General features: G+C 39.6%; 2 pseudogenes; both read right to left on the bottom strand.

Annotated features, from left to right (window-relative positions):
* Positions 1–267: 267 nt before the first annotated feature.
* On the bottom strand, positions 268–1045 carry LOC120195428 (annotated as a pseudogene).
* Positions 1046–3601: 2556 nt separating this feature from the next.
* LOC120195369 lies at positions 3602–4652 on the bottom strand (annotated as a pseudogene).
* Positions 4653–14471: the final 9819 nt, after the last annotated feature.

Below are 14471 nucleotides of genomic sequence, written 5' to 3' on the forward strand. Positions count from 1 at the left end.
AATCAGTTAACTCGAATGCATTATGCATGGGAAATTCTTGAAGTTACTGTCATGTTCTGCTGATAAAACCTTTAATCGTTGGATGGGTGTAACAATATTAGAGATATATGTAGAGAATAATACTAAGAAGTTTAATCATAGATAATGAAAGCATATGATGGAATCCTTTGTGGCACCAAGAACAAGTGAAGTCCACACTTTACAAGTAAATCCAAACACATTACAAAGATATTTCCCATTGCACAAATCAAAGAACTAAATTCTGAATTATCTAAGCATCTGCATATTGCTTACAACTTGATAATGATGAGATGGCTGGCAAGCTTTCTCCAAAGAGGAGTAACCCACATTAGCCATTGCTGCACCGGGAAACCCTATGCCCATCGACCTATTCACAGCAGCTTGTTCCAGGGATTGAACCTGTTTCTTCAAGAATTTGACATGACGAATAGCTTCGTCCAACATCGAAGCAGTGTCCATCTTAGTGCCTCCCGGAACGAGTCTTTGCTGGGTCCTTATCCGCTCACTTATCCGTTCTCTTCTGTGCCTGGCGGCCACACTCTGTGGATCCTTTGGGATCTTCAGGTTTCTTCTCTTCGGAGCCTTAATGGATTCCGGGTCGATATGAATCGGCTGCATTGCCGCTATACGGAAGATCATCTCCCTCACTGCTGCCATCGAGTTCTTCTTATCTACAGAAGGAGGATACGAGTTTGAGTTATTGAAAAGAGATGGATACTTCAATTTGTTGTTGGATTGAAGAGGTGGAGCCATGGATTCTTGAGCTTGGACATTGCCGTTGAATGATAAAGTGGAAGGTGGCAAGGCCATGAATGTGTTGAGTGGAGAAGGATCATTAATGGGGTTAGGGTAAATGGGTGGGGTAGGTAATTGTGGAGCTTGAAGTCCCATTGGAGAAGTTTAGTTCATAGGTCTTGAAAGTAGGCGAATCACAGAATTCAGGAAGCTTTTCCATTTGCATCATCATTGTCATCATATCCATGTGGTCTTCTGCTACTGAGGATTTGATCATGTTAACATCCATTGAACTTTGACGCAAACTAGCTATCTGCTACTCTTTGGCCAGGGCCGGCCCAATACATGTGCCACATGGGCGACGGCCCAAGGCAGCATGTAGGGGCATGGGCATCAGTTTTATGCTGGTAGCGCATTAGAAGTTGGTCATCTTGGAATTTCTGGTACAGTAAACAGAGGTTTGTTTGTTAAAATACTTTCAGTTATCAGTACTACTTTTGATCTTATGTTCTAAAATGTTACTTTTTCTTGTTGAAGTTTTATACGATATTTCAATTGTTTTGTTATTTGACATTTCGGAATGCATTAATGCTTGTAACCTGATCTTGCAAGCCTTGCCTTATTAGTTATTTCTACTTCTATGAAACGTATATATTTTGATATACAAATTTCAGATATGAGTTGGAGCGGGTACTCCATAGAAAAATAATCAGCTAGTTTTATTTGAGAACCAGTACACAACACTTAAAACGAAATGACATGACCAAACATTTCTTGTTATATAAGAAACATGAATTTAACTTTTTCTCAATTTGCAACTGACTTGATTTCCTCACAAGTTAAAAGAAAACAGATTAAACGTTTTGCATCTGATGTGTTAAATGCTATCTTTCTGCAATAATTCCCTTTGGCACCATTTTCTTCTGGTTCCAAGTTGATTAAGTTCTTTAATGTTATTCAATGATTAGCCCATCTGAGGATTCTACAGGGATTGCTGCATTTGAGATGGGATACGAACGTTGGATGGAAGAACAAAATAAACTAATATGTGAACTCAAGAGTGCTTTGAACGCCCAGATAAGTGATATAGTGCTTAAAATGCTTCACCTAGTATTAATTCGTTGGCTCTTAAAATGCTTCCGATCTAAAAAACACAATATTGTCAAAAGTTGCCATGTAATGTTACATTCATAGTTAATAAAACTTCACCTAGTATTTTTACAAAGTCTTGAATATTGATTATCGTAAAATAATAGAGGTTTTTGCTTCAAAAAATGCACGAAGACATTGTTTTAGGTGATATTTGTAGCCTTGTAAGTTTTGGTTTGTATTAGTATTGATATTGTTTAACTATAATTTCTATTACATTTTTTGTTTTAAAAAAATTATTTATGTTTTGTCTATTATACGGTACAAGTATAGGGGCATAAAATTATTATCTCGCACAGGGCATTAAAATTCATTGGACCGGCCCTGTCTTTGGCCTTTTAGAAAAGCACTATTTGAGAGAAACAAACTGAAAGACTAAAATGACAGAGAAATGAGCGAGGAGCTTAGCTGACAGAAGATATAGCTTTGATAGAATTAGGGTTTTTGTTTTTTTAATCAAAGATGCGCAGAGCTGAAGATAAAGGAGGGAGATGAAAAGGTGTATTTAGAAAGTACAACTAATATCTAGCAAAGATGTGGAAAGGCCTTTATATAGCAACTTGTGACCAATCTATATATATATATATAAATAATTTTATTCAAAGGTTGTAGGAAAGTTCCTGTCCCAAAAACGCATTTAGGATTGTATATGTGTGGTCTCTGGACTCTGATAGTTACCGCCCATCATGTGGGGCTAACTCTAAATTCAGCCCTCCGATCTAGTAAATTCGTCATACCCTTAGACCCACAAATTAGATGGCTTGGATTTAAGGATATTGCTTAAAGAAGGTGCATGAACCACTTTGTTTTTTATGGTCTGCCATTAAGTACACTCTAAGAGCTTGCTTTGCCTTAAAAAATATATTCTTCCATTTACCATGAAACCCACACACTCCACTGTCCATGACTTTTGTCAGGAAAATCAACCCTTTAGTGGTCTCCGATGATTTATAAAGATTCCGGTAACTTTGGGATGATCGATCACAGAAGTGGGGTTTAAAAGTAGACGGCAATGGGCGCAGTTTTGGTCTCTCTCATCATTGCCTTTGGCATGCTTTCCAAGGTGGATGGAAGCGTGACGGTGTTGCAGAGAGCCAGCGTTGAGAAGTGTGTATAATAGAGAATATACACAGTAAAGAATTGCATTGATTCATATTAGTTGGTGCATTGTTTTTATAACAATGGTTTAGCTAACCACTAACCACCTAACAAACTAACTGACTTAGCTAACCAACCTAACAGACTAATCACCTTTACATGCACGTGTTGTATTGACAGCAGTCTAACATTCCCCCTGCTCTTCCTTTTCTCCTTTTGACAGCAATCTAACATTCTCTACTTTTCCTTCTTGATGAAAAGATGAACAATTGAACCGAAAGTGTTGATGCTTCCTTCCGTTCACTTGAATCGAAAGTGTCGATGCTTCCTTTCGTTCTTCTTGAGTCGAAAGTGTCGATGCTTCTTTCCGTTCACTTTGAATCGAAAGTGCTAATACTTCCTTTCGTTCTTCTTATTCACCTTCATTTCTTTCTTCTTCACCCTCTTTTACAAGGTTCCTTGACATACTTTTTTTCATAATCAAGAGTTAAAGTTGTCCACCTAGAATTCTTTATAGAGTCCATACAAACTCCTGTTTGAGCTAACAAAGCCCATGTTTCAGAATAGTAACAGCTAGATATCACGAAAAAAAACACGCCTAGTAACATCTAAATTGCAACGTTCTTGATATGAGATAATCGAGCTTTGCTATCTTCCCCATCTCATATGGGCACCAATCTACTGCAGTAAGTTCCCCATGGTGATTCTTCAAGATGATAGGCTCCGCTTGAGGCTTGTTCACCTTCCAAATATGAGTATTTCTGTTGCTGGAACCACTTAGTATGTAGTTTGCGTCTGGACTGATTTCTGACTTCACATAAAAAAAACTCTATTTGGCATCCAGAGAAAATTTACACCGGGCCCTTATCAAGTTGAACTATATTATACAAGTATATCTTGTTTTCCATGCATGATGTTGTTAGAAACACTCCTTTTGAGTCCTGGGACAAGCTAGATATACCCTTTTTAGATGCAACCTCTGGTTGGGGACATGCCTGAGTGACATGGGATTTCAGATTCCTTGTATCCCAGAACTTCACAAAGCTGTCTGCACCTCCAGACGTAGCAATGGAAATGTCATCTTTGAGATAAAGAACTGAAGTAATGCTTGCAACAACAGGCTTTCCACGTCTACCCCACCTTGCTTGAGATGAAGGATGAGCTTCTTGGACCAGAATAGTTGGTGCAAGACAAACCTCATCACTTCTACTTCGGGAGTTGATCTTGCATCTTATGTCCCAAACGGCAAAGGACCCATCTCTCGAACCAGAAACAACTAGATAAGAATTAATATGAATAGAGCTCAAACATTTTACACTTCTTGTGTGCAACATTAAGACTCCAGTGCATTTATTTTCCTGAGCATCCCATACCTTTATAGTTTGATCCCCTGAAGCTGTTAAAATGTAACTATCATCCTTCATCTAGCATACATCAAATATGGCATTTACATGAGCAACCCATTCACTGATTCTTGTTTTTTCAATATTTTCCTGGTATGATGCAGCGGTATCTTCCACTACATGAATCCCCTTCGTTTGTCTGACAGCATGAATCGGTTTAGTCATGGTACGCCGGCGACCTTCCATTTTAAGCGGCGGTGGAAACGGAAGCCGGTAGAAACGGAGGAGGAGGAGGACGAACTCCATGCAGCGACTGTGAATCAGCAGCAGCCATGAACACTGAAACTTCTTGCAGCAGAAACAATTTCTCCAAGACTTATGGAGATTGATACCATGTTGAGAAGTGTGTATAACAGAGAATATACACAGTAAAGAATTGCATTGATTCACATTAGCTGGTACATTGCTTTTATAACAATGGTTTAGCTGGTACACATACCCTGTCGTAGATCTTCTATTATCCAAGTCACTTGCATAGTCTGAATCCACATATCCTACAACCAAAGGATTATCCCACTAACTCCCAAAAACAATTTCATGTCCCACAGTACCCTTTAAGTACCGAAAGATCTACTTGACTGCTTCCCAATGTTGCTTACCAGGTTTAGATATGTACTTACAAACTTGACTAACAGCGTGAGCTAAATCAGGACGAGTACATACCATTACATACATCAAGCAACCAACAACATTAGAATACGAAACCTTTGCCATATCTTCAGCTTCCTTATCTATCTTAGGGCACTGTTCTGATGAGAGCTTAAAGTGATTCGCCAATAGAGTGCTAACAGGTTTTGCGCTGCTCATCGCAAACCTTTCTAGCATTTTCTCAACATAACCTCGTTGATGATATGTTGATTGCTGAAAAGAACATGGATGATGTTAGGTATGGCTCATAAATATACCGGTAAAGAGGACAGGGGATGGAGCGGAGTGAGCGAACATCAACTATCCTTACAAAGAAAGTCTCGTAGTGGGGTTACGAATTATGTGGGTTGGGGGTACGGGAGAGCAGCCCTCGCGGTACGGTACAGGGTTAATTTTGTAATTATGTACTAGGATTTTCTATTATAAATAGAGATGTAACCTAGACCTAAAATATATTGAATAAAACTTCTAGCGCCGCCTAGGCACCGAGGACGTAAGCACATTGCCGAACCTTGTTAAAATTCTCGTGTTCTTTCATTTTCTTTACCCGTTTCGTCAACAATTGGTATCAGATGTCAGGAGAAAAATTCGAAGTTGCGAAATTCGATAGTCAGGGTAACTTCGGATTGTGGAAAACGAGGGTGAAGGATCTGTTGGAGCAGCAAGGGATCCTGAAGGCTTTGCGACCTACAAAGCCGACGTTGATGGATGAGGAAGATTGGGAAGAATTGCAGCAGTGAGCGGCAGGAACCATACGATTATGTTTGGCGGACGAGGTTATGTATCACGTCATGCATCTGTCGTCTCCAGACGGAATTTGGAGGAAGTTGGAAAGTCAGTTTATGTCCAAATCCTTAACGACAAAACTGTATCTAAAGCAGTGGCTGTATGGGCTGAAGATGCATGATGATCATGATTTGGCGCAACATGTGAATATCTTCAATCAAATCGTTTCTGATCTGGCTCGGCTTGATGTGAAAATTGAGGATGAAGACAGAGCGATGATTCTGTTGTGTTCGTTGCCTCCTTCTTATGAACACATGGTGACTACTCTTACATGGTGACTTCTTACCAGCGGAAGCAGAATGCAGGGGAAAGCTCTCAAGCCGATAGCTTATATATCAAGGGTAATCGAGATCGTGGACGGAAGCCAGAGAAGGCAGGGTCTGGAAAGCGGAATTTCAGATCCAAATCCAGGGATAAGAAGATTATTCACTATTACAAGTCCAAGGAGGCGGGACATATGAATTGAGACTATCCGAAGTTGAAAAAACATACTGATGAGAAGCGTGATGACTCATCCAAGTTTGTGAACGTGGTCGAGGATGATAATTCTGATTGTAGTGAGGGTGATATGCTTTCTATTTCAACGACACAATTGACGGATGCTTGGATTATTGATTCTGGATGTTCTTATCACATCACACCAAATAGGGAATGGTTTTCGACATACAGGCCGATTAATTCTGGTTCGGTTTATTTGGGTGATGATCGATGTTGCAATATTGTTGGTATTGGTGATGTCAGAATTAAGATGTATGATGGCTCTGTTCAGACGTTGAGTGGTGTTCGACATATCCAGACTTGAAGAAGAATTTGATTTCTTTGGGCACTTTGCACAAGAATGGTTTTATCCCTAAGGCTGATGAGGATAAGGAAACCATTCGGATTGTTAAGGGAGCATTGACTGTGATGAAATGAAATATGAATGCAGGGAATATTTACAGATTGTTAGGGAGTACCGTTTCAGGTGGAGTTCATTCTGTTGAGTCCTGTGATGATACTACAAAACTGTGGCATATGCGTCTTGCTCATCTTAGTGAACGTGGTATGGCAGAATTACACAAAAGAAATTTGTTGCATTGTGTTAAAAGCTGTAAGCTCGATTTTTGCAAGTATTGTGTTCTTGGTAAACAGACTAAAGTCCGTTTCAAGACTACGAAGCACACAACTCAAGGGATTCTTGATTATGTGCATTCTGATGTATGGGGGCCTTCCACGACATCGTCTTTGGGTGGATCTAGGTACTATGTTACTTTTATTGATGATTTTTCACGGAAAGTTTGGGTGTATTTTTTGAAACAGAAACTGAAGTTTTTAAGAAGTTCAAGTTGTGGAAAGCTGAGGTAGAAAACCAAACAGGACGAAAAATCAAGTGTTTACGGTCTAACAATGGTACGGAGTACACAGATTCACAGTTTCTACACTTCTGTAAGGAGCATGGGATTCAGAGGCATTTTACAGTGCGCAAGACACCACAACAGAATGGTGTTGCGGAACGGATGAACATGTCATTGAATGAAAGAGCCAGATGTTTGCGGTTGAATGCGGGGCTTCCCAAACACTTCTGGGCTGAGGCTGTTAACATGGCGTGTTATCTTATCAATAGATTTCCAAGGGCATCATTGGCTGGGAAAGTTGCAGAAGAGGTATGGACTGGTCATGATGTTAGTTTTTGATCACTTACGGATTTTTGGTTGTCCTGCTTATGTGCATGTACCTGCTGATGAGAGATCCAAACTTGATGCAAAATCAAAGGAGCGCATTTTTCTGGGTTACAAGAAAGGTGTCAAAGGATTCAAGTTTTGGGATCCAGTTACGAAGAAAATTGTGATCAGTAGAGATGTTGTTTTTGATGAACAACCCATGTTGCAACAGAAGAAAGACACGACAATAGTGGATTTCGAATAGTTTCCAGTTGAGAGAACATAAACTTCTCAACCGACTTCTGGTGGTACCGCTACGGATGATTTGCAGGATTATAGTCTCGCCAGAGACAGGGTGAGACGGACGAATATAAAGCCTCTGAACAGATTGGGTTTTGAAGACTTGGTCTCTTTTGCACTTACTGTTAGCAGTGATGATCCGGTTACTTTTCATGATGCTATTACTAGTTAGGAAAACGACAAGTGGATGGCAGCCATGGTTGAGGAGATGGAGTCTTTGAATCACAATCGTACATGGGATTTTAGTTCGACTTCCTGAGGGTAAGAAGCCGATTGATTGCAAATGGGTGTATAAGAAGAAACTAGCAGTAACAGAAAAAGAGGGGGAGAAGTTCAAGGCTCACTTGGTAGCAAAGGGTTTTTCACAGCAGAAAGGAATTGATTATGATGAAATATTTTCTCCTGTGGTTAGGCACACTTCAATCCGAGCAATACTTGCATTGGTGGCTAGTTGGGATTTGCATTTAGAGCAGATGGATGTTAAAACTATTTTTTTATATGGTGATTTAGAGGAGCAGATCTACATGCGGCAGCCTAAAGGTTTCACTCAACCTGTGGCTATCTCAATGAGGTTATGTTGAGAAAATGCTAGAAAGATTTACGATGAGCAGCGCAAAACCTGTTAGCACTCCATTGGCGAATCACTTTAAGCTCTCATCAGAACAGTGCCCTAAGACAGATAAGGAAGCTGAAGATATGGCAAAGGTTTCGTATTCTAATGTTGTTGGCTGCTTGATGTATGCAATGGTATGTACTCGTCCTGATTTAGCTCACGCTGTTAGTCAAGTTTGTAAGTACATATCTAAACCTGGTAAGCAACATTGGGAAGCAGTCAAGTGGATCTTTCGGTACTTAAAGGGTACTGTGGGACATGGAATTGTTTTTGGGAGTCAGCGGGATAATCCTTTGGTTGTAGGATATGTGGATTCAGACTATACAGGTGACTTGGATAATAGAAGATCTACGACAGGATATGTGTTTACTCTTGGTGGAGGGCCTATCTGTTGGAAGTCTACTGTTCAATCTGTTATGGCTCTATCTACAACTGAAGCTGAGTACATGGCAGCGGCTGAAGCTGTAAAAGAAGCTTTATGGCTTACTGGTTTGGTGAAGGAGTTGGGAGTTCAGCAAGGTGGAGTTCAATTGCTTTGCGACAATCAATGTGTTATTCACTTGGCTAAGAATCAGGTGTATCGTGCTAGAACTAAACATATTGATGTAAGGTTCCACAAGATCAGAGAGTTGGTTACATCTGGAGAGGTTCTGTTTCAGAAGGTACATACTGATGAGAATGCCGTTGATATGTTCACCAAGCCAGTTAAGACAGACAAGTTCAAGCATTACTTGGACTTGTTGAATGTTTCAAGTTGTTAAAGAAGTAAGGTAACCCAACCCACATTGAAGTTTCCAAAGGGCAGAATATTCGCCAAGGTGGAGATTTGTTAAGTATGGCTCATAAATATACCGGTAAAAAGGACAGGGGATAGAGTGGAGTGAGCAAAGCGAACATCAACTGTCCTTACAAAGAAAGTCTCGTAGTGCGGTTACGAATTATGTGGGTTGGGGGTGCGGGGGCGCAGCCCCGCGGTACGGTACAAGGTTAATTTTGTAATTATGTACCAGGGTTTTCTATTATAAATAGAGATGTAACCTAGACCTAAAATATATTAAATAAAACTTCTAGCGCCGCATAGGCACCGAGGACGTAAGCACATTGCCGAACCTCGTTAAAATTCTCGTGTTCTTTCATTTTCTTTACCCTTTTGGTCAACAGATACCATGTTGAGAAGTGTGTATAATAGAGAATATACACAATAAAGAATTGCATTGATTCATTTTAGCTGGTACACTGCTTTTATAACAATGGTTTAGCTAACCACTAACCACCTAACAAACTAACTGATTTAGCTAATCAACCTAACAGACTAACCACCTTTACATGCACGTGCTGTATTGACAGTAGTCTAACAGCCAGAGACCCCCTCCAGTGCAACTACAACTATGCAAATGGCGGCTTCGATTGCTGCAATTTTTCCTTTTGTTTCTTAACTCACACCTTTCATTCGTGAGGCAGCTCTGTTGTTTCACTCTTCACCAATGTGTATATAAGACAAATCTTTGAATTGAAAAGGATCTGATAGTTTTACTTGTCGCAACCGTCTTTCGGTTGGGCCCCGAAATTGGGCTTCGACTTAGGAAAAATGATTTGGAGTCACCACCGATCACTTTAAAACGAATTTAGGTGGGTCGGACACCATCTTACATGATCTGCGTTTTTACCAGACATATGTTGGACTCGGGAGTCGGTTACGGTTAAAGAAGGATTAGCACCCTTGAACCACCCTTTCGGTACCAATTAATTTACCGGCTGTCTCTATTTGCGAAAATTCGAAATTTAAATTAAAATTTAACAACCCAATTCAAATTACTTACCTTCAATTGATAAAATAATCCCTAAAAAGTCAAAAATATTGTTAGATTGTAAAATTCAAATAAATATGAAAAAAGAAATAAAAATATTAATATAACATTAATAATAAAACAAATAGAATAGATAAATGAAGAATAAATAAAATTGAGTAAAATAATAATAATAATAATAATAATAATAAAATAATAGTAATAAAATATATAAAAAAACAAAACCATGGGTAGAAAAGGCTTGAGATGTCATGTAAACGCACGATGAAAAGGCTTCAAATGCAGTGCACTAGGCGAGTAAAGGACCATGGCTTTCTCCTAAAGAATAGCAGAAACAAGGTTAGCAAAAGTCTCGGATTTCACATCCCAACCAGCTCCACGCCTTGCCAACGACCTCCACGAGCCACCAGTTGGGCGCAACCGCCTACTTCCGGTTAGCGCTCGATCGTAGTCATACCACCTTTTAACGTCCGCAAAACAGATTCGTAATCTGACGCGTTGTTGACGTGAAGCATATGCCATAGTCCAACACCCATTACCAATCGAGAACGTAACGCTTACGGTTCCCGCACGATAAGATCCAACGTTAAGTTCTCGGTGTTCTCCATGTTGGGCGGCAACCTGTGATCGGAACTGGTGAACGGAAGCTCGAACAAGCGGATCCCGGGATTGGGTTCTTTGTGGCCATTGGTCTCTCCGTGATGGTATTCCCCCTTTTTTCTTTCTGTAGCCCACCTTTGTGTTTCTTGTGTTTCCTCTATGAACTGCCCCTCGAATATCTCTCTATTTTTTATTCGAATGAATCTGGTATGAAACCCCTGATCATTTTTTTGTTTCCTTTCCTCTTGATGTTTGTGTCTATTTATAGTTTAAAAAAACCTAATTTTAACTCAGATTTAGAGTCCTATTTGGACTCAAACTGCTTCGGTTTTAGTGTTTCAATAGGACTCAAATACGTTAGTTTATTTTTTAAATCTCACTAAATCGGGGTTGTTGAGTGTGGGGCATGCAAAAAATAAAATAAAAATAAATAAAAATATTAATATTAATAATAATAATAATAATAAATAAATAAATATATAATATAATAAATAAATATATAATATAATAAAATATTTTTGTAGACCCGGATAAAAACAGGTGTCTAAGCTGTCGCAACTGTCTTTCGGTTGGGCCCCGAATTGGGCTCCGACTTAGAAAAAATGATTTGGAGTCGCCACCGACCACTTTAAAACGAATTTAGGTGGGTCGGACACCATCTTACCTGATCTGCGTTTTACCAGAGATATGTCGGACTCAGGAGTCGGTTACGGTCAATGAAGGATTAGCACCCTTTAACCGCCCTTTCGGTATCAATTAATTTACCGGTTGTCTCTATTTGCGAAAATTCAAATTTTAAATTAAAATTTAACAACCCAATTCAAATTACTTACCTTCAATTTATAAAATAATCCCTAAAAAATCAAAAATATTGTTAGATTGTAAAATTCAAATAAATATGAAAAAAGAAATAAAAAAATATTAATATAACATTAATAATAAAATAAATAGAATAGATAAATGAAGAATAAATAAAATTGAGTAAAATAATAGTAATAATAATAAATAATAAAATATGTAAAAAAACAAAACCATGGGTAGAAAAGGCTTGAGATGTCATGTAAACCCACGGTGAAAAGGCTTCAAATGCAGTGCACTAGGCGAGTAAAGGACCATGGCTTTCTCCTAAAGAATAGCAGAAACAAGGTTAGCAAAAGTCTCGGATTTCACGTCCCAACCAGCTCCACGCCTTGCCAACGACCTCAACGAGCCACCAGTTGGGCGCAACAGCCTACTTCCGGTTAGCGCTCGATCGTAGTCATACCACCTTTTAACGTCCGCAAAACAGATTCGTAATCTGACGCGTTGTTGACGTGAAGTATATGCCATAGTCCAACACCCATTACCAATCGAGAACGTAACGCTTACGGTTTCCGCACGATAAGATCCAACGTTAAGTTCTCGGTGTTCTCTATGTTGGGCGGCAACCTGTGAACGGAACTGGTGAACGGAAGCTCGAACAAGCGGATCCCGGGATTGGGTTCTTTGTGGCCATTGGTCTCTCGGTGATGGTATTCCCCCTTTTTTCTTTGTGCCGGCCACCTTTGTGTTTCTTGTGTTTCCTCTCCGAACTGCCCCTCGAATATCTCTCTCTATTTTTGATTCGAATGAATCTGGTATGAAACCCCTGATCTTTTTTCCCCTTTCCTCTTGATGCTTATGTCTATTTATAGTTCAAAGAAACCTAATTTTAGCTCAGATTTAGAGTCTTACTTGGACTCAAACTGCTTCGGTTTTAGTGTTTCAATAGGACTCAAATACGTTGGTTTATTTTTTAAATCTCACTAAATCGGGATTGTTGAGTGTGGGGCCTGCAAAAAATAAAATAAAAAAATAAAAAATATTAATATTAATAATAATAATAATAATAAATATATATATATATATATAATATAATAAAATGTTTTTGTAGACCCGAACAAAAACGGGTGTCTACAGCTGCCCCTCTTTGTACATTTTTGTGTTAACAAGAATAGGGCAAAGATAAAAAAGACAACCAGTTTTTTTTCCGGTTCTATTTGATTTGAGACTTGATAGTGTTTGTTGTGACACTAAGTCGATCCATTGGGCACGATATCCTTCTTCATGCAAATGAAATCGAACTTAGAGCTTTGAAAAGTAGCTTCTGGATCGTCTTCTAGCTCAAGATACTTCATCGTGAAAGTGAACCTTGCCCTGAAGACTTCGGTGTAGCTGTGCTACAGATGACTCATTCGTCGTGAAGTTGGGTCAATCTGTTTGTGAAGTTGAGCCTTGTAATTGGATATCCTTCGTCGTGAAGTTGAAATCCAATGCTGAAACTGGTTTGTCAATCGCGAAATGACTCCCTCGTCGTGAGGTTGAGTCAAAACTTGGAAAATTCGGAGCACGAAATCCTTCATCGTGAAGTTGAAAACGAGCTCAAAGCTTTTGGCAAGTGGCCTCTGAATTGTCTTCTGGATCAAGATGCTTCGTCGTGAAGGTGAAACTTGTCCTGAAGACTTTGGTGTTGTGGTGTTACAGATGACCCCTTCGTCGTGAAGTTGTATATGTATATGACCCATTCGTCGTGAAGTTGTATATGTATATGGCCCCTTCGTCGTGAAGTTGAGCCTGAGAATTGGATATCCTTCGTCGAGAAGTTGAAATCCAAGTAAGTTGTATTGCTCCGAGTCCAATATCCTCCGTCGTGAAGTTTGAATTGGCTCTGGAACTGGGAAATTGTTTGTTGACAGTCAGCCGCCCCTTCGCTGTGAAGTTGAACTTGTGCTGTCTCGAGTCTAATATCCTTCGCTGTGAAGTTGAAATTGACTCCGAAATTGGGAAGTTGTTTGTTGACAACCAGCCGTCCCTTCGTTGTGAAGTTGAACTTGTGTTGTCTTAAGTGTTGAGCCTGGTAATTGGATATCCTTCGTCGTGAAGTTGAAATCCAAGTAAGTTGTATTGCTCCGAGTCCAATATCCTTCTTCGTGAAGTTGAAATTGGTTCTGGAACTGGGAAATTGTTTGTTGACAACCAGTCGTCCCTTCGTTGTGAAGTTGAACTTGTGTTGTCTCGACTCCAATATCCTTCGCTGTGAAGTTGAAATTGGCTCTGAAATTGGGAAATTGTTTGTTTACAACCAGCCGTCCCTTCGTTGTGAAGTTGAACTTGTGTTGTCCTGAGTCCAATATCCTTCGCTGTGAAGTTGAAATTGGCTTTGAAGTTGGGAAATTGTTTGTTGACAACCAGCCGTCCCTTCGTTGTGAAGTTGAACTTGTGTTGTCCCGAGTGGCACGATATCCTCCGTTGTGGAGTTGAAATCGTGGATGTGTGGGAACGATATCCTCTGTCGTGGAGTTGAAATTGTGGATGACCCCTTCGTCGTGAAGTTGAGCCTTGACTTGAATATCCTTCGTCGTGAAGTTGAAATCCAAATATTGTATGTTGCGGGTGGACACGATTCCCTTCGCCGTGAAGTTGAAACCGTGGATGACCCCTTTATTATGAAGTTCATCTTCGAGCTAGATATCCTTCGTCGTGAAGTTGAAATCTATTCTCGAACAAATTGTGTTGCTTTGAGTTCAATATCCTTCGCTGCGAAGTTGAAATTGACTCTAGTTAAAACCTAAAAAAAGTTATGCATATATGTGATGCTATGAATGCAATGCTCTTAGGTGTGCCTAAAATGTATATGTAACATATGTTATTT

The sequence above is a fragment of the Hibiscus syriacus genome, unplaced genomic scaffold (assembly GCF_006381635.1).
Source record: "Hibiscus syriacus cultivar Baekdansim isolate YM2019G1 unplaced genomic scaffold, ASM638163v2 tig00117012_pilon, whole genome shotgun sequence".
NCBI lineage: Eukaryota > Viridiplantae > Streptophyta > Magnoliopsida > Malvales > Malvaceae > Hibiscus > Hibiscus syriacus.